Source organism: Physeter macrocephalus, chromosome 4 (assembly GCF_002837175.3).
Source record: "Physeter macrocephalus isolate SW-GA chromosome 4, ASM283717v5, whole genome shotgun sequence".
Lineage (NCBI taxonomy): Eukaryota > Metazoa > Chordata > Mammalia > Artiodactyla > Physeteridae > Physeter > Physeter macrocephalus.
In genome coordinates this window covers 59,861,740-59,882,683 of record NC_041217.1, presented here as the reverse complement: position 1 = coordinate 59,882,683, position 20,944 = coordinate 59,861,740, and the positions used below count along the sequence as shown (strand labels likewise).

At 37.6% G+C, this 20,944-nt stretch overlaps 1 protein-coding gene across 2 annotated transcripts in view; it reads right to left on the bottom strand.

The window, feature by feature from the left end:
- The window catches only part of POU2F1 (POU class 2 homeobox 1), a 188,625-nt gene that overhangs the window by 126,969 nt on the left and 40,712 nt on the right, over nucleotides 1-20,944 (bottom strand). Inside the window, exon 2 of one of the 2 annotated variants that reach the window (XM_028488674.2) lies at nucleotides 8,485-8,653. The exons of the other annotated variant lie outside the window; for it this stretch is intronic. The gene's annotated coding sequence lies outside the window, so the exon portion shown is untranslated. The remainder of the gene's footprint in view (nucleotides 1-8,484; nucleotides 8,654-20,944) is intronic. 2 annotated transcript variants of the gene reach the window in all.

Here is a 20,944-nt window from a genome sequence, read left to right as displayed (position 1 = left end):
AAAGATCACTGATGATCAAACAAGAATATTTCAAAGAATGGTGAATTATTCCATGGCTCATATCAGAAGAACATAACAAGTAAACATTCTGCTCACCCTTTTAATAAAACCTCTCTCTTTTTCCCTTCCTTATTTCTGACCATCCTTTCTTGCTGTGCTCTCTCTCCCCTGCCATCAATATAACTTTCCTTCTCATCTTTTCTTCCATCTACTCATTTCTTTTTCTTTATACTTTACTGTGTTCCCTCCTTCATTTGATTACAATATGGAACTGAAAATATTTCATTTTTTAATTGAATACTTTCTAGTCTTTCTGTCCTTTTTTAAAAACATTTCACAATTCAGACTCATGGGGGAGAGGAGGCTGATGTTAAAACTTAGCTGCTTTTATTTATAAACTTTAGAACAATTTCTCTCACAAGGTACATCAATGGTTTCAACAGGAAAGGATTTCTGAAAAAACGGAACTCTTCCTATATAAGAATAGTCTTCTAGTGTAAGTTAAATATTTTGCTCCTATATCACTTATTTTGGGGTGTAACGTAGTCAAACCACCATTTCTGTTAAAAATTTTAAGATAAGTAAATTATTAAGTAGGATTCATCTAAAGTGGTTTCTCCTGAACATTTCCAGGGCACAAAGGTATTCTTATACAGAAACTCTGAATGGAAAGTAGTTAAGGCATAAGTGCTGTTTCACAGAACCATCAATCAGTCATTATTAGGGTTTCACATTTTTCATTTGTTGTTTAATCAATCCTCATCATTACTTACCCCATCCTTTTTTGGGGGGTGGGGGTGGGGTGAAGAAAAACGGAATTTAAAATTCACCTTACTAGGACAGAGTGCTAATAAGCTGGTATTTTATTTTATTTTATTTTTGGCTGCGTTGGGTTTTCATTGCTGCGCAGGCTTTCTCTGGTTGGGTGAGCGGGGGTTACTCTTCGTTGTGGTGCGTGGGCTTCTCACTGCGGTGGCTTCTCTTGTTGTGGAGCACAAGCACGGGCTCTAGGTGCGCGGGCTTCAGTAGTTGTGGCACGCGGGCTCTAGAGTGCAGGCTCAGTAGCCGTGGTGCACGAGGGCTTAGTTGCTCCGCGGCATGTGGGTTCTTCCTGGACCAGGGATCGAACCCATGTCCCCTGCATTGGCAGGCAGATTCTTAACCACTGAGCCACCAGGGAAGTCCCTAAACTGGTATTTTAAAATGTCTTTGTTTCTTAACCTAGACTCTTCCAGGCAGTCTTCAAATGTAAAGATTCTGTAACTCTGCCTGCATGGTTAGGCTCAAGCAAATACTAACACTTTTTAAAAAATGGAAAAACCTGAACGGCTGAATCAGAACAGTATCTAGCCCTGTCTTCCAGTTTTAGAAAGGATGAGTAGAGAGATATCATGGCCACTGTGGCCTACTGTAATATTACTGCAGAATGATGTATATTTACTGCTATAATAGAGTTGTAAAATAAGCTGCAAAATAAGTGTCTGGTGTAAGAAAACACTATTGTTGGGAGCATGCTCTCTCCTCATCAAGCTGCTCCTGCTTGCCAGGGAGAACAGCCTCAGCTGAGGATGCTGGGTGCTGCTGGTAAAAACAATAATAATACCCCCACCCCCCCAGTATCTCATTCAGTCCTCACAGGGGCAAACGGAGGGTTTAGGACACTAAGGTCATGTGGCTGGAAGTACCAAAACCAGAACTCCCCCACAGGCCTGACTCTGAGGCCACTGTCTGTCCCTCTGTGATGCTAGCTTCTTCAGGGACCTCTCCTTACTACCTAAACACCATTCAGGGGTCTCATCCCAGCCTTCCTGAGCTTAATGCACCTTATGTGCCAGTTCCCTCTGCATCACGATTTACAGATTCAGATTTTACTGGCTAATATTTAATGATGAATACCATAATTCCTCATCCCAATCAATTTATCTGATATCCTATCCTATCCCTTTACTTCTTTCATAATGTCTACCTGTTGTTAGGAGTGTGTCAACGGAAACAACGGAAAACACGCATTCTTTAGTAGAGTAACGAGTTTATGGGTCTATTCTACTTATTTTTGGATGAAGATTTTTGTGATTATCTGAAATGAGGTCCCAGGCAAAGGCATAACTAACCCCAATGGCTTCTGATGTGTATACACAGCTACATGTATTCATCAAGTTTTCTGAGCACCTGCTATAAGCTCTGTTCACTGTTCAGGTGCTGGGGATAGAAAAGAGAACAAGCCAACACCTGTGCCCTTGTGGAGCATACATTCCAGTGGGGAAAATCATAATGGTTTTTAAATACACATAAAAATAAATGCTAAGGAGAAGAATTACTTAGACTAGAGGAAATGAAGCTATTAAACAATGAGACTGGATTTCTTGTGTGATTTAATCTGTTTAATTATTACAGACATATCAAGGAAAGTTACTAAACAGTAAAATGTAATCCCTGGGCTTCCCTGGTGGCGCAGTGGTTGAGAGTCCGCCTGCCGATGCAGGGGACGTGGGTTCGCGCCCCGGTCCGGGAGGATCCCACGTGCTGCTGAGCGGCTGGGCCCGTGAGCCATGGCCGCTGAGCCTGCGCGTCCGGGGCCTGTGCTCCGCGACGGGAGAGGCCACAACTGTGACAGCCGCTGAGCCTGCGCGTCCGGAGCCTGTGCTCCGCGACGGGAGAGGCCACAACTGTGACAGGCCCACGTACCACAAAAAAAAAAAAAAAAAAAAGTAATCCCTAATTTGTGGTGGGGGGGGAAGACAATCATTGAGAGAATGACAAAATAAAATGCAATTAAAATTAAACCACCCCTCTATGCTCTCTACAAAAATACTTTCACCTCTCTGTTAGGTAGATTGATAATGCTCCTTACCTCCACCTACATTACTTTCCTTTTAGAATATATGCAAGAACTTTCAAAAGAAAAGAAAAAAAAAAGAGGGGAGGGAAGAAAACACTATTGATCTCATCATATAATTCTTCCACCATCAATAGCTATCATATTCATTTGACTAAAGTTAGCCCTGGAATTCATCAGTTGCAAATCTCAGGACTAAAAACAGCATGTTCCAGAAAAACAGTATCTTTTAAAAGACAAGGAAAAAGACAGAAAACAAGAAAGGATTGTAAAGGAAAGTGACGAGACTGTCAATATTCTTAGATGAAGATGTTCGCATTAATGGAAAGTGACAAGAATTCTTGAAAGAAAAGGATTTATAAGAAAGCATAATTTTACCAAATTCATGGTTTAGACAGACAACTGAACTTATGAACAAATAAATAAGAACCAAACTACTTTAATTCCCCCAAACATTTTGGTAACACAGCTGAGTCTACAGAGAAATAAGCCTACTAATTAGCAAACATATTAAATTACGTTAAAATTCAAAGTAGTGGGTAGACCTCTGGCTTCTAAGGCAGAGTATATAGCATCAAAGAGCAACTCATCTAAAAGCAAGGCCAATAAATAATAGGAATAGGTAACTTCTTATTTAAAATCAAAACTGCTTCTTCAATATTCCCACATCTCCTGTAGAAATTTACCAAAAAAGGTAAATTTCAGGCAATACTCAAAGATCTAGAAGGAACGGAAAGAAACTAGGGAAAAAAATTACCTAAAATAAACAAACTGAGTATTACCATTATTTCTACAGCCACATGGATTTTCGATAGCTTCATCCTCTACCCAGGCACATTTTAAAAATCCTGCATAGGGAATTCCTTGGTGGTCCAGTGGTTAGGACTTGGCGCTTTCACTGCTGGGGTCCAGGTTCTATCCTTGGTCTAGTTGGGGAACTAAGATCCCACAAGCCACACAGTGTGGCTCCCCCCCACCAAAAATAAAAAATCCTGCATAAAGTAACATGTGAGACACAATGAACACAATGAAATAAAGGAAAATATCAACTTTATCATTGCTTGGCTATGATTAGGAACAAGAAAACCTAGGTGGGGAAAAAAATCTTTCTTAGCTTGCAGCTGGTAGTCATTCAGAATAAATCAGGAGTTTTATTTATGATTACTACCTTTGCTATTTTATATAGAGATAAGTCATGAACAGTGTGCTTCTGGTCCAGGCTCAGTTATTTAAGAGAATTTAGTAGGACAAGCAAATTAAATACTTATTTTTTTGTTTGTTTGTTTTTTTGCAGTACGCAGGCCTCTCACTGCTGTGGCCTCTCCCGTTGCGGGCACAGGCTCCGGACGCGCAGGCTCAGCAGCCATGGCTCACGGGCCCAGCCGCTCCGCGGCATGTGGGATCTTCCCGGACCGGGGCACGAACCCGTGTCCCCTGCATCGGCAGGCGGACTCTCAACCACTGCACCACCAGGGAAGCACTAAATACTTATTTTTAACTATGACTTTTATACCTTTGTCAAACCCAATAATCTATTTCATGATGACATTTCTAAATCCCTAATTTTATTGTCCTAAGCATGTGACTGATAGGAGAGAAGAAAGCAGGAAGAATCAGAGAAAATGGACTAAAAGTTCAAATTCTTATCTATACACTACTCCCTCCAGCCAGGCAAATGAGTAAATCATAAATGGGTCATCCTAGCTTTTCCTACAGAAGCCTATGAGGGCTCCCAATTACTTTCCCAACAACTGCCACGCTTCTACTAGGTAATAGGGGAGGGACAGAAGCTACCAGCACTGAGGCCAAGAGAAAGAAAAATCAATGTTTTAAAGAACAAGTCTAAAATGCAATACTCTTAATGCATCTTAAAATGCCTGATTTACAAATTTTGGAAGGCCTAATGCTTTTAAGAAAGATTAACTGACCATTTCAATATGCTTGGTTAAAATGGGGCAAAATTTGTGTGTGTAAATTTTCCCAAACAAGAGTATAGAGCTCTCCTGATGTTCAAGCAATATAATCTCCCATGATCTAAAGAAGAGAAAGCAACAAAGCTCTCTGCAGACTTGGAAGTTAGACTGAGTTCTGAATAGAGCTGGATTTTTTTTGAAATCTTAATGAGTAGGAAATATACTTAAGGAGCCAGAGTATGAGCATCCACCCCCAACCCAAAAAAAGGAGCATTATCGAGCAAAAAAAAAAAAAAAAAAAAAGGAAGAAGGAGAAGAAGAAAGACAAAAAGAAAAGGAAGGAAGGAAGGAATGAAAAGGGAGAAGGAAAGAAAAAAGAAAAGAAAAAAAGGAAACAGTTAACTGGAAAAAGCATTTATTCCTGATGAACAAATACAAGAACACAGAAAACAAACTTATTAATGGCAAACATTCCTAGTCTTAGAAAAACTTTACAGTGTTCATTCTAACAAAATGTTCTGTAAAGGGCTAGAAGTAAACATTTTCATCTTTATGAGCCATTCAGTCCTGTCACAACTATTCAACTGACTGTTGTAGCGCAAGTGTAGCCACAGATTCTACACAGATAATATATAAACAAATGGGTGTGGTGGTGTCCCAATAAAACTTTATTTATGGATACAGAAATTCCCATTTCATTTAATTTTCATGTGTCATGAAATATTATGCTTTTCATTTTTTTCCATTTAAAAATATAAAATTTCTTCTTAGTTCATGGGCCATACAAAAACCGAGAGCATGCTGGATTTGGCCAGAGGACAACTGTATGCCTATCTCTGAATTATTTCCATCACATCAATGTAGAAATAAAAATTGACAAATGTACATAAAATACTTTCCTGATATTTCATTCATTTCTTTTCTCCATCCCCAGTTCCAAACCGTCCACAGAAACTTTCTGAAGTCACCGTTTCATCAGATTCCTTCCCTAGTTGCACATCCCTCTCCCCAGGGTACAGCCTGCCAGTCCCTTGGATGTTTTTAAATCAAAATCTATCCATGTTAGAAAAAAAAAAAAAGCCACCCATCGCAATTTTTTATAAATCCTACTTCCTTGAACTACTGTAAAGCTCCAAATCTTTTCATGCTCAATCTTTCAATAAATATAGGTTTATTATACCCTTTCCTCTTTCAGCCATCATTTAAGTCTAATTCTATACAATGAGATCCCTGTGAGGTCACACACAGCTGTTAGGCTGCCTTATTGAGAAGGCAGGTTTTAGTCACAAATACATTTAATGTTTAAAATGTTGCCAGTAACTGTTCAAATGGCTTCTAAGGAAACTCAGGAAAAGAGCTGGTCTATTACTTTAAATTGTTTCTCTCTCCACTTTCCCAGTTAGGTATTTTTTAAAAAATGCTTTATCATTTACTTTAGTATTTTTCTAATTACTATTATTACTGTTATAATATCATAAGAATATTGTTTCAAATGTTTTAAAAACTTAAATCTCTTTAAATTTAAAACCACTAAGTCCCAAAATGCTAAATTATTTAAATAATTAAAACAATATAAGCATACATTCAACTCTTAACAATGTAATATCTGAAGTATGTTAAAATCAATACTAACATGGAAAGGTACAATCATAAGCCTGGAAAGTGTCAAGAAGTCATTAATTTCATGAAAGTGACCCTATATGTGGGAACTGTGTAAAACTGTAATCTCTGGTACAGGGATCTTTCAGATTAGCACTGAGAAACATTCGGGAGTTAGTGAAAAGCCATGTGGTGGGGACAGAATTGTGTTCTTGAAAGGTGATGGGCAGGAGATGGAGCATTCAATAAACAATGAGATTTCACTCTCCATCTCTCCCCATCCATAAATAACAAGTGTTTAAATGCACCTATATTAAAACTCTTCCCAGTGAATTCAGCATAACAGTAAGAGCAAAAACGCCACAGTTCAGCAATTTGTGTTTGACTGTGAAGTGATTTCTCCCGAAGACAGATGCCACCCCAAGGAACAAAAGCAGAAAAACAATCCAACGTATGACCAGAGGCAAAAGCAAGAAAAGATTAGAACTGCAAGTCTCACCCCTACCCCCCGCTGAAACTCCCTGGCTACATCTTTAGAACATCCTGCACAGACAACAGAAATGGTAATTTCCCACACAATACAAAGCAAGAAGCTCTTTGCCTTTTATTCCGTTACCAAGTATATAAACCAAAGGATTTCTTGCAAACTACTGGAACCCCAAAAAAACCAAGAAACCAAGCAATATGGTTCCTAAAAAGCAACAACCAGGGTCCATTAAAGGTCAAAACATTTCTTCAAGTAGTTAAGCATTTAATTTTTTTTTTTAACTTCAAGTGCACTAGCCAGGTTTTAATATTAAAAGAAATCCTTAGGACCAAAAAAGGGAGTTGAATATACAATGTATTTTTATTTGAATGTTGTATGGGAGAAAAAGAGAAATACCCAAAATCTCGCATGGAATTTTCAAAATAAAATGTTACTACTGCTCCTACAAAGGAATTATTTCTTTGATTCTTACAAATGCTTTTAACCCCACTAAATCACTTCTGTAATCCTAAAAAGGCAGATCCACTCTCTATATGTTAAGTCACAAACTGCCCACCATTAGTTCAACATCAGATAAAAAGAAAACATATTGTCGGAAGTTCAAATCTTACTCTTCACTATATTAAAAGTTTTAATTAAAAAAAAACTAGAAAAAGAAATAATATGCCTTCTCCCCCCTTCATCACTCTCCCCTCTTCCATCTCTTTTGCCACCTCCCCAAACCCTACCACAAATCACTTACTGACTTTCCAATTTCTTTGAAAAAATAAAAATAAATAAAACCATAGTCCAAACCTCCAATCATCAGATATTTCATCTTTGCAGTGAATTAAGGAGGTCTCTGGCTATTTCAGTAGACTTGCTAACCTGATAATGTTGTTCTCAATGATTAACAGTAGGCAAATATGTTGAATCAATCACACACTCCTTTGCAAAAGCAACTGACCTGTCGGCAATGGTAAAGCAACTTTACCATAAGCAAGCTAAATTTCAAGTGTGTAAAATTTGAAATTTCAATAACTTTTCTCTGAAACTTAAGTTTGTTTCTACATAGGTAATTCCCTTTTTTATTTGCCACTTTAAGCTGTTTGTTGTTGTTGTCATTTCTCAGTTCCATCCCAATGAAAAGTAATATAAGACAACAAACCTATAGGTAAGCCATGTACACAACACCAAAAAGCAAACAACCAAGAAGAAGTAGCAGCAGATTAGTAAGAGTTTCTCATTATTACAAGAACTGTTCTCAGCAATTAAATTTATTCCCATTTGCCTGTTTTATTATGTTTGATAAAGAGAGGAGAAACTAACTCACCAATCTATAGTGAATGTAAATCAAAGTTATTTTTAAAATGCAGGATATTAAAAGGCACAGAGTAGAAGAAGAATAACAGGGAAGACTTTGGTTCCTTCCACCTGCCCTGGATTCTTGAGTTGCAGCTTCTCTAACAGCTAATTTTCTCTCCTTGTAGGGTTTTACTTGGTGTGCATTGCTCTCCACTTCCTTTTCTACCCATGTAGTTTTTTAAAAGGAGATAAAGCAACTGTATAAGAATGCTTAAAGACATCAAAGACCTAAAGCTTCACTGGTTGTGTGTGGCATAGGAGGAAGAGGAGGAAAACGTGAGGTAATGAGGATCTACTGTATTTACCTTATGTGCAGGGCATGTGGACAACAATAGAAACCATGTAGGGTGCACGTTTTGTCAAAAAAGAACATGGCAGCCTAATGGGAGGCCTTTGTTCTTCAAAAGGGTCTCCTTTACCCCTTTTGTGCTTCACTTAATTCACGGCATCTGAGCTGCTCTTGAACTTGACAGACTGAGAGAAAAAAAGGGAGAAGAGAGGGGGAGTCAGACACACAGAGAGGGGGAAAGGGAGGACTTCAAAGAGAATTCATTTGAAAAAATTAGTTCTACTGCCAGTTTTGATGAAGTTTTGGAACTTTAAAGGAGTTAGAGAGTATCATTCGGTGTTGAAATAAATTTATTTTTCCCAGAGATTGTAATGAGTGATAAAGTAGATAAAGAACAAAATGACTTATGTCCAAAGAACTCGTCACAAATTTCTTCTGCTACACTTATTTCTTGAAACAATAGTTTAAAAAACATCTGATTTTCAACGATTACCTGAAAGACAGCATTCCTCAAGCAGGACGGGTAATTAAATGATTTTGAAGTTTAGGGGAATTATACTTGAGTGATAACAGTGCAAAAGAACACAAAACCACCAGTGCCACCTGCAGGATAAATACAGATGAGAATTCTACAACATATTTCAAAGCCTAAGATTTTTTAAAACAAAACATTCCACAACTAACCTTTGACACTTTCACTTTAAAGTCAAGAATTTAAAAAATTTTAAAAAGCAGTGAATAACTTCAGATGAAGAGAAAAAACCCTAGGAACATTTCGCCAATTTTAGGTATTCATGAATATAAATACAGAACTGCTAAAAGTTATGTATTAAAACAAAAGGCTGCTTCAAAGCAATAAAAGACCTGGCTATAAAGTAGGATGACTGTCCCATGGCTTTAAAATATTTATTATTTTTTTTCCTGATTGTAAAACATACATTCATTATAAAACAATCAAACACGTCTGAAATTTAGGAAGCTATCCTACTCCCCCTTAGATTTCATTTTTTTTCTTCCAGCTCTTACATGTATAATTTTCCATAGTATGCCATACGTGCTTGTTTGGGTTTTCTTTTTTTGTACAACTTCCTCACTCATTTAATATACTTTATACCTCCTTTTATGTCAATCCACATATCAATTTTTTTTTGGTGGTGTATAATAATCCACCATACAGATGTACTAAGATGCTGTTGATAGGTATTTGGATTGTTTCTGTTTTTTCCACTTTACAAACAAAGCTTTAAGAAACAGCTTGTATGTGTACAGACTATGAAATAGACAATTTACATGTGTCTTTGCTTACTGGTATAAATGTTTCTGCAAATTAATGGCCAGAGGCAGAATTTCAAACATTTAAAATTTTAATATTACCAAATTGCTCTCCAAAAGTTGTGCCAAGTTATCTTCCCAAAATTATGTGAGACTGCCTGACCCCGATCCTAGACAACAACCATCTTTTTAATATTCGACACTCTGATAAACACTGCTTTTGCTTTAAGTCATTTTAGAACTTTCACATATAAATAGGCTCCATCAAATTGAGAAAACAGTACATTTATTCCCAATATTCACTGATAAAAAAAATATGCAGAAGAAGCAATACTTTTAAACTATCTTCAGAGCCAATTATTACTTTATAAGTCATATCTCTATTTCATCTTACAACAGAATTACTACCCAACCTCATTACTCATCACAATGCATTCAGAAAACACTAGGTATTTCCTAATCCACTCTCAGAAGAAAATGTGGCACCAATAAGATTTAAAGAATTTGCTGCAGGTCTCAAAGGCAACTGTAAAAAAGGTAGGGTCACATAAACAAACAAATGACCTTTTCAAGGGAACTACTTTGAAAATAGAGCTTTCAACTGGATTTATGTACATGAGCGTGTGTATGTGTCGCTTATAGTATATCTGTTTAAAAGTAAGCACAACCATTCTAGTCACACCTTGTATAGACAAGAAGTTGTACAGGTCTGTGGATGTTACAGAATAACTGTAGGTTTAGCACTAAAATAAGATGAAATCTGAATTTTAATCCCTGAGGCAGAGTTTCTCAACCTCAGGACAACTGACATTCTGAACCACATTCTGCTAGGGGAGGAGGGCTGACCTGTGCATTGTAGAGTGTTTAGCAGCAAAACCTGGCCTCTAATAACTAGTGCCATTAGCACCATCCTACAAGCTGTGACAACCAAAAATGTCTCCAGACACTGCCAAACGTTCCCTGGGAAGCACAATCATCCCCAGTTGAGAACCACCACCCTACGCTAACTAAAAGAACTATCACATATATGTCACTTCTGCATGCACTGTCCCACCAGTTTGATTTTAGAGTATAAAAATATTTAAAATACTAATTATTAAATACTAATATTATTAAATACTAATATTTTAAATACTTAAAATACTTATCAAATTCTTATTACTCTTCATGACACTCTACAACGATCAGTGAATAAGGCAGCACCAGGAGACAGACTTTAAAAAAAAAAAAAAACCACTCATCTAACTACTAACATATTACTAGCTAACAATGATGTTTCATGGTGACTTAATGGAAAGAACACTAAATTTGTAAGGTAACAACTTGACTTATTTTAATCACGTGTACTATCCTGTTGATTCTACCTCCAAAATATATCTTGAATACATCATTCTTTGCATCTTCCATAACCTTCGTCTTAGCCAACATCATCTCTCATCCAAAGAGCCTTTAACTGCTCTCTCAGCTTCTATTCTAGACTCCTCCAATACATTCTCCAACCATTCATTCATCCTTCAACTAATATTTACTGAACATCTGCTATCTGCCAGGCAGTCTATGTGCTGAGTATTGAGTACCATGCACAAAACTCTCTTACAAAATCCTTTACCTAGAGAAACTTAAGTTCTAGTATAAAACACATCAGAAGATGGTCAAGTGCTTTGGAGAAAAAGAAAGCAGGGAAGGATAAGGAGGGTGGGGTCTAGTATTAAATATAGTGGCCAGGGATGGATTCATCAGTTGTATAAAGACCTGAAGGTTAGGAAGTGAACCACACGGATATATCTGGAAAAGTAGCCCAAGCAAAGAGAACAACAAGTATAAAGGTCCTGAAGTAGGAGCATGCCTCTGTGTTTTACTCTGTATGAAACAGGAAACCACTAGAAGATCTGGAGCAGAGGAGAGCCATGCCGTAACATTTTAAAGTAAAAGACTGGCAACTATGTCAAGAATAGGCGACTGTAGGACTGCAAGGGTGGAAGCAGAGACCAGCTAATTCATATGAGATTTAGACCAGAGCAGGTAAGTGGAGAAAAGAAGAGGTTGGATTTAGGATATATTATTAATTACAGTGATTTGTAAAAACGTAAGTTGGATTGTGTCATTCCTCAATTCAAACGCCCTTCAATTACCACTTTCTTCCCATTATACTGTATATAAAATGAAAAATCCTAAATATGGCCCAAAAGGCACTATATAATCTGGTCTCTGCCTGACTCTCCAGCCTCATTTTACTACTCAGTAACTGAAATGTCCTGGCCACACTGATCTTTCAGTTCCTCTACGACCCCAAACTCTTCTCCACTCGGGAGGGCAGGGGGACAGGGGCGCAGCAGCGGGCTTAGTGCACACCATTCTCTCTGCTTGGAATGAATGCCCTTCTCACCCTTTGCCTGGACTCTACGCTCTCACTCTCACATTTCAGTTCTCAGCTTAAAATTTACTTCCTCAAAGAGACCTTCCCTGACATGCCGCACTGAATTAGCTTCACTGCCTTCCCTCATTATACTCTCTCAAAGTACCCCAAAGTACTTTTCCTTGATAGGACCATCCCAATTAGTAATTATAACGTTGGTTTAATTACACCTAATGGTTAATGTTTGTTTGTCTCTTGAGACTGCAGGCTATAAAAAGCAGGGACCCATTTCTGTTCCATTTACCATCATATCCTCAGGATATGGCACAACACATGGTACCTGGCAAGTACAAAGAATACCTTTTGAACAAATGATAGAGCTTTCATCCCAGCTCTGCCAGATATGATCTAGTCACTTAAGTTCTCAGGACCTCAACGTCCTTTCCCCCTTTTTAATCTTATGACTCTAAGAAGATCATAGAAACTAGAGTAAATGAGACAAAGAAATAGGAAATCACAAGGAGTCTTAAGAACAGTTTTTCTGAAGCAGTCGGGGAGTGGTGGGAGTGGGACAGATAAATAAGGGAGGGCCTTGATTATTGGGTTATGAAGTTCAGACTTTCTTCAGCAGCCAAGTGGAGAATGCTACAATCAGAACCATGTATTTGGAAGTTTAATCTATCTGTGGTGTACAACTACCTGAAGAAGAGTCTAAATGCAAAAATTTAATTAGACTCCAACAGGTGAATAGGGCCTCAACTAGTTTTAAAAGGTAGTTTAATATGAGACCACAAATACATGTATTAATGAAGATTCTTAGCATTATTATTTAATAACTAAATTAAGCTTGTTTTAGTTATGTTTATACAGAAAGCAAAAAAAAAAAAAAGTGATCCAACAATGGAAAATACTTTCATTTTCCCATTCATTCATTACTGACAATGCAACCAGATTAATCTTCCAAAAGCATGGCCCAGATCATATTACTCAAAAAACTTTAGTGGCTCCCCAATGTCTACTGAATTAAGTTCAAACACCTTAGCCTGATATTTAAGACCCTACACAAACTGGCCCCAACTTACTTTTACTCCTCTGTATTCTAGGCAAATTGAACTACTTTTGCTCCAAACACTGTTAGCTTTTTCTGCCTCCACCAGATTTTGGTTCACATTGTTCCGTCTTTCTGAAATGGAATCCTACCCTCCACTCCTAATCCGCCTGTCACACCCTACCTTCCATATTCAGGATCCAGCTCACATGTAACTGCCACTCAGTCTCTTTCTCCAGCCCACCTCAAGTACAAAATGATTTCCTCCACTTCTACAGCCACCCATACCCCCAGTGCTCTGTAACTCACTGTGTTCTATCTTCAGTGACTTTTTCCTTATATGTTTGATCCCCCCCATTTAAATTATAAACAACTTCCAGCCCCCTCCTTCTGTGGAGCTAAGACATATTTGCACATAAAAACAGACAACTATATTTATAATTTGTAAACTGTTCTAAGAGCCTATTCCTTTTGAGGGCAGGAACTGTTTCTGATTCATCTTTTGTTTCCTGTAATTCTTTGAGCAAAGCATGTGCTTAAACAATTTTGTTGAATAAAATACTCATAAATTTTAGGTTGAATATAAAATTTGTCCTTATTGCTCAGGTCTTATTCATTGAGGCCACATTACAAGACAGAAGCATTTATTAAGCACCTGTACTGTAGTTAGCTACTGTGCTAAAAGACCATGGGAATGATTAAAAATAAGTATAAAATGCTATGCCTATCCTAAGAAGCTTATGGTATTGTTAGGAACATAAGACGTATTTCCAAAGAAATTAGAAAAATAATAAAAGTGCTATAAGACACCATCAAATTCTAAACTATGAATTTTCAAAAAAGCTGGTATGGATAATAAGTACCATGGGAAGTCTAGAATGGAGAGATCAAAGTTGGCTAGTCTTGATGAAGAATGCTTCTGAGACGCTTGGCTAGAGGGCATGAAAAGACAAGATTATCCAAAACAATGTGTTCCCCCAGGTTGCTCCAAGAGCCATATCCATCCCTATATCTTGTCTTAAAAAAAAAAAAAAAAATCTCTGACATATAAATGTGAGTGTGAGCTCAATGGCTCCATTCTCTGAACAAGTGCCCATATGAAACATCCAGAAATTCAAAAACAAAACCATCATTTTCCAAAACACAAACTCATTTTCTACATTTTCCTCACATGCAATGTTGGGGGTAAGTTGGGGGGAATCTCAAAGATGACCATTTTAAAAAGCCAAATTAAATTCTAAAAACAAACTGCAATAAATCTTCATGGCCCCTCCCTAACTCATTCTATCAAGTGGATACATTTTAGAATAGCTGACTGGAAGTTGCTCTTACTCCTGTTCAAATGTTTCAAATTAGAAAGGTCATTAGGACACAGAAGCAACCTAAACGCCCATCAACAGAGGAATGGATAAAGAAGATGTGGCACATATATACAATGGAATATTACTCAGCCATAAAAAGAAACGAAACTGAGTTATTTGTAGTGAGGTGGATGGACCTAGAGTCTGTCATACAGAGTGAAGTAAGTCAGAAAAACAAATATCATATATTAATGCATGTATGTGGAATCTAGAAAAATGATACAGGTGAACCTATCTGCAGGGCATGAACAGAAGAGATGCAGACGTAGGGAATGGACGTGTGGACACGGAGGGCAGGGGGAGATGAATTGGGAGATTGGGATTGACATATGTGCACTGCCATGTGTAAAACAGATAGCTAGTGGGAACCTATTATATAATGCAGGGAGCTCAGCTCAGTGCTCTGTGGTGACCTAGATGGATGGGATGGGGGGACAAAGGGTGGGAGGGAGGTCCAAGAGGGAGGGGATATATGTACACATATAGCTGATTCACTTTGTTGTACAGCAGAAACTAACACAACATTGTAAAGCAACTATACCCCAATTTTAAAAAAAAGTCACTTATCAACTCATTTAAATGAGAAACAGTATATATATCATCATAGTGGTTTAAAATAAAGTTTAGACCCTGAAGCCAGCTGGCCTGGGTTCATAACTCAGTGTGAGTAGTCTTCCTCTGTGCCTCAGTTTATTCATCTTTTTTTAAAAAAATTAATTAATTAATTAATTAATTTTTATTTTTGGCTGCGTTGGGTCTCCGTTGCTGCGTGCGGGCTTTCTCTAGTTGCGGGGAGCGGGGGCTACTCTTCATTGCAGTGCACAGGCTTCAGTAAGTTGTGGCATGCGGGCTCAGTAGTTGTGGCTCACAGGCTCTAGAGCGCAGGCTCGGTAGCTGTGGCGCACAGGCTTAGTTGCTCCGCAGCATGTGGGATCTTCCCAGACCAGGGCTCGAACCCGTGTCCCATGCATTGGCAGGCAGATTCTTAACCACTGCGCCACCAGGGAAGTCCCAGTTTATTCATCTTTAAAATGAGAACAAAGACAGCTAACTCATAGTATTGTCATGAGAACCAAATAAATTAATGTATTACTAAGTATTCTAATCTAGTATACAGTAAGCAACCAAAATACTGCTACCTAGTATTATTATCCAAAGGAACTAAGGGCACTACTTAGGTAATAATACAGTAGTAAACAAAAGGTACCAGCTTCAAAAGTGAAAACTGGACATTTCTATATATGAAATTAACACTAAAGGAAATGCAGAACGTATATACACATGGAAACTCAATGTACAATGGAGCTGGCATGGCAAGAAAGCAGAAGAAAGGGAAAAATTCAACAAATTGTGCTGGGAGAGATAGAAATCCACACACCAAAAAAAATCCTAACAGCATACACAAAAATTGATTCCAGGTAGTTTAATGGACAAATATCAAAAGATAAACTTTAAAACTTTGAGAAAATATAAAAGAATGTGAACATGGAAGAAAAGAGAAAGATTTCTTTAGTAAGACATAAAAAGTACAAACCATAAAAGAAAAGCCTGATAAATCCAACGGCATTGAAATTAAAAATGTTTGTCCATCAAGAGTCCATGTAAAAAATGAAAAGGCGAAGCACAGATTGAGAAAGGATATTAGAACACACATAACTAACAAAGGATTAGAATCCAAAAGATTCTGATAAATCAGTAAAAGCCAAAACAATCCAATTTTTTAAATGGGCAAGATATATTAACTGGCAATTCACAGAAGAAACACAACGGCCAATAAGCATGTGAAAAGGTGCTTGTCTCATTAACAATAAAGAAAATACAAATTAAAACCCTTATGAGATACCATTTCACACCCACTGGGAGTGGCAAAAATCAAAATATCCTGGCAAAGATGTAGAACAGTGAGAACTACAGTACCAGGAAGAATGTAAATGGATAGAATGGGAAACAGTAGAAATGTCCATCAATAGAAGAATAAATAAATCAACTGTGGCATATTCAGTCAATAAAATACTAAAGAGTAGTGAAAATGAATTGTGGTAGATTATCTGCTACACTGTCCACAATCACTCCTTGCCCTGTATCCATGACACTTTACAATGTGACTTTGCTGCTCCTCTCATCAAGAGCTGCAACCCTCAAATCTGGGATGGCCTTGACAATAGAATGCAGTGAGGCCTCGCATGCTTCCTCTTGCTCTCTTATAACCCTGCTCTGCAGCCTGGTGAACAAGACTGGGCTAGCCTCCTGCAGGATGAAATATGTGAAGCAGAAACAAGCTTCTCCCCTCAATCATCTGAACTTACCCAAACTTCAGCCAACCCAGCAGCAGGTCATAGATACATGAGCAAGTCTAGCCAAGATCAGCGGAATCATCTAGCTGACCCACAGTCTCATGAGCAATAATAAAAGGTGGTTATTTTAAGTCAGTAAGTTATGGGGTTTGCTACAAAGCAACAGATAACTGATACATGTATGGATTGAAGCTGTACATATTAATATGAATAAATTTGACAAATAATTTTGAGTGTAAAAAGTAAGCTGCACAAAAATATATAAATGTTATTGTACTGTATATATAACGTTTAAAAAGCATTGTTTACATAATTCAAAGAGTCATGTACCACAATGTTCATTGCAGCTCTATTTACAATAGCCAGGACACAGAAGCAACCTAAGTGTCCATCGACAGATGAATGGATAAAGATGTGGCAAATATATATAATGGAATATTACTCAGCCATAAAAAGAAACGAAATTGAGTTATTTGTAGTGAGGTGGATGGACCTAGAGTCTGTCATACAGAGTGAAGTAAGTCAGAAAGAGAAAGACAAATACCGTATGCTAACACATATATATGGGGAGTCTTAAGAACAGTTTTTCTGAAGCAGTCGGGGAGTGGTGGGAGTGGGACAGATAAATAAGGGAGGGCCTTGATTATTGGGTTATGAAGTTCAGACTTTCTTCAGCAGCCAAGTGGAGAATGCTACAATCAGAACCATGTATTTGGAAGTTTAATCTATCTGTGGTGTACAACTACCTGAAGAAGAGTCTAAATGCAAAAATTTAATTAGACTCCAACAGGTGAATAGGGCCTCAACTAGTTTTAAAAGGTAGTTTAATATGAGACCACAAATACATGTATTAATGAAGATTCTTAGCATTATTATTTAATAACTAAATTAAGCTTGTTTTAGTTATGTTTATACAGAAAGCAAAAAAAAAAAAAAGTGATCCAACAATGGAAAATACTTTCATTTTCCCATTCATTCATTACTGACAATGCAACCAGATTAATCTTCCAAAAGCATGGCCCAGATCATATTACTCAAAAAACTTTAGTGGCTCCCCAATGTCTACTGAATTAAGTTCAAACACCTTAGCCTGATATTTAAGACCCTACACAAACTGGCCCCAACTTACTTTTACTCCTCTGTATTCTAGGCAAATTGAACTACTTTTGCTCCAAACACTGTTAGCTTTTTCTGCCTCCACCAGATTTTGGTTCACATTGTTCCGTCTTTCTGAAATGGAATCCTACCCTCCACTCCTAATCCGCCTGTCACACCCTACCTTCCATATTCAGGATCCAGCTCACATGTAACTGCCACTCAGTCTCTTTCTCCAGCCCACCTCAAGTACAAAATGATTTCCTCCACTTCTACAGCCACCCATACCCCCAGTGCTCTGTAACTCACTGTGTTCTATCTTCAGTGACTTTTTCCTTATATGTTTGATCCCCCCCATTTAAATTATAAACAACTTCCAGCCCCCTCCTTCTGTGGAGCTAAGACATATTTGCACATAAAAACAGACAACTATATTTATAATTTGTAAACTGTTCTAAGAGCCTATTCCTTTTGAGGGCAGGAACTGTTTCTGATTCATCTTTTGTTTCCTGTAATTCTTTGAGCAAAGCATGTGCTTAAACAATTTTGTTGAATAAAATACTCATAAATTTTAGGTTGAATATAAAATTTGTCCTTATTGCTCAGGTCTTATTCATTGAGGCCACATTACAAGACAGAAGCATTTATTAAGCACCTGTACTGTAGTTAGCTACTGTGCTAAAAGACCATGGGAATGATTAAAAATAAGTATAAAATGCTATGCCTATCCTAAGAAGCTTATGGTATTGTTAGGAACATAAGACGTATTTCCAAAGAAATTAGAAAAATAATAAAAGTGCTATAAGACACCATCAAATTCTAAACTATGAATTTTCAAAAAAGCTGGTATGGATAATAAGTACCATGGGAAGTCTAGAATGGAGAGATCAAAGTTGGCTAGTCTTGATGAAGAATGCTTCTGAGACGCTTGGCTAGAGGGCATGAAAAGACAAGATTATCCAAAACAATGTGTTCCCCCAGGTTGCTCCAAGAGCCATATCCATCCCTATATCTTGTCTTAAAAAAAAAAAAAAAAATCTCTGACATATAAATGTGAGTGTGAGCTCAATGGCTCCATTCTCTGAACAAGTGCCCATATGAAACATCCAGAAATTCAAAAACAAAACCATCATTTTCCAAAACACAAACTCATTTTCTACATTTTCCTCACATGCAATGTTGGGGGTAAGTTGGGGGGAATCTCAAAGATGACCATTTTAAAAAGCCAAATTAAATTCTAAAAACAAACTGCAATAAATCTTCATGGCCCCTCCCTAACTCATTCTATCAAGTGGATACATTTTAGAATAGCTGACTGGAAGTTGCTCTTACTCCTGTTCAAATGTTTCAAATTAGAAAGGTCATTAGGACACAGAAGCAACCTAAACGCCCATCAACAGAGGAATGGATAAAGAAGATGTGGCACATATATACAATGGAATATTACTCAGCCATAAAAAGAAACGAAACTGAGTTATTTGTAGTGAGGTGGATGGACCTAGAGTCTGTCATACAGAGTGAAGTAAGTCAGAAAAACAAATATCATATATTAATGCATGTATGTGGAATCTAGAAAAATGATACAGGTGAACCTATCTGCAGGGCATGAACAGAAGAGATGCAGACGTAGGGAATGGACGTGTGGACACGGAGGGCAGGGGGAGATGAATTGGGAGATTGGGATTGACATATGTGCACTGCCATGTGTAAAACAGATAGCTAGTGGGAACCTATTATATAATGCAGGGAGCTCAGCTCAGTGCTCTGTGGTGACCTAGATGGATGGGATGGGGGGACAAGGGTGGGAGGGAGGTCCAAGAGGAAGGGGATATATGTACACATATAGCTGATTCACTTTGTTGTACAGCAGAAACTAACACAACATTGTAAAGCAACTATACCCCAATTTTTAAAAAAAGTCACTTATCAACTCATTTAAATGAGAAACAGTATATATATCATCATAGTGGTTTAAAATAAAGTTTAGACCCTGAAGCCAGCTGGCCTGGGTTCATAACTCAGTGTGAGTAGTCTTCCTCTGTGCCTCAGTTTATTCATCTTTTTTTAAAAAAATTAATTAATTAATTAATTAATTTTTATTTTTGGCTGCGTTGGGTCTCCGTTGCTGCGTGCGGGCTTTCTCTAGTTGCGGGGAGCGGGGGCTACTCTTCATTGCAGTGCACAGGCTTCAGTAAGTTGTGGCATGCGGGCTCAGTAGTTGTGGTTCACAGGCTCTAGAGCGCAGGCTCGGTAGCTGTGGCGCACAGGCTTAGTTGCTCCGCAGCATGTGGGATCTTCCCAGACCAGGGCTCGAACCCGTGTCCCATGCATTGGCAGGCAGATTCTTAACCACTGCGCCACCAGGGAAGTCCCAGTTTATTCATCTTTAAAATGAGAACAAAGACAGCTAACTCATAGTATTGTCATGAGAACCAAATAAATTAATGTATTACTAAGTATTCTAATCTAGTATACAGTAAGCAACCAAAATACTGCTACCTAGTATTATTATCCAAAGGAACTAAGGGCACTACTTAGGTAATAATACAGTAGTAAACAAAAGGTACCAGCTTCAAAAGTGAAAACTGGACATTTCTATATATGAAATTAACACTAAAGGAAATGCAGAACGTATATACACATGGAAACTCAATGTACAACGGAGCTGGCATGGCAAGAAAGCAGAAGAAAGGGAAAAATTCAACAAATTGTGCTGGGAGAGATAGAAATCCACACACCAAAAAAAATCCTAACAGCATACACAAAAATTGATTCCAGGTAGTTTAATGGACAAATATCAAAAGATAAACTTTAAAACTTTGAGAAAATATAAAAGAATGTGAACATGGAAGAAAAGAGAAAGATTTCTTTAGTAAGACATAAAAAGTACAAACCATAAAAGAAAAGCCTGATAAATCCAACGGCATTGAAATTAAAAATGTTTGTCCATCAAGAGTCCATGTAAAAAATGAAAAGGCGAAGCACAGATTGAGAAAGGATATTAGAACACACATAACTAACAAAGGATTAGAATCCAAAAGATTCTGATA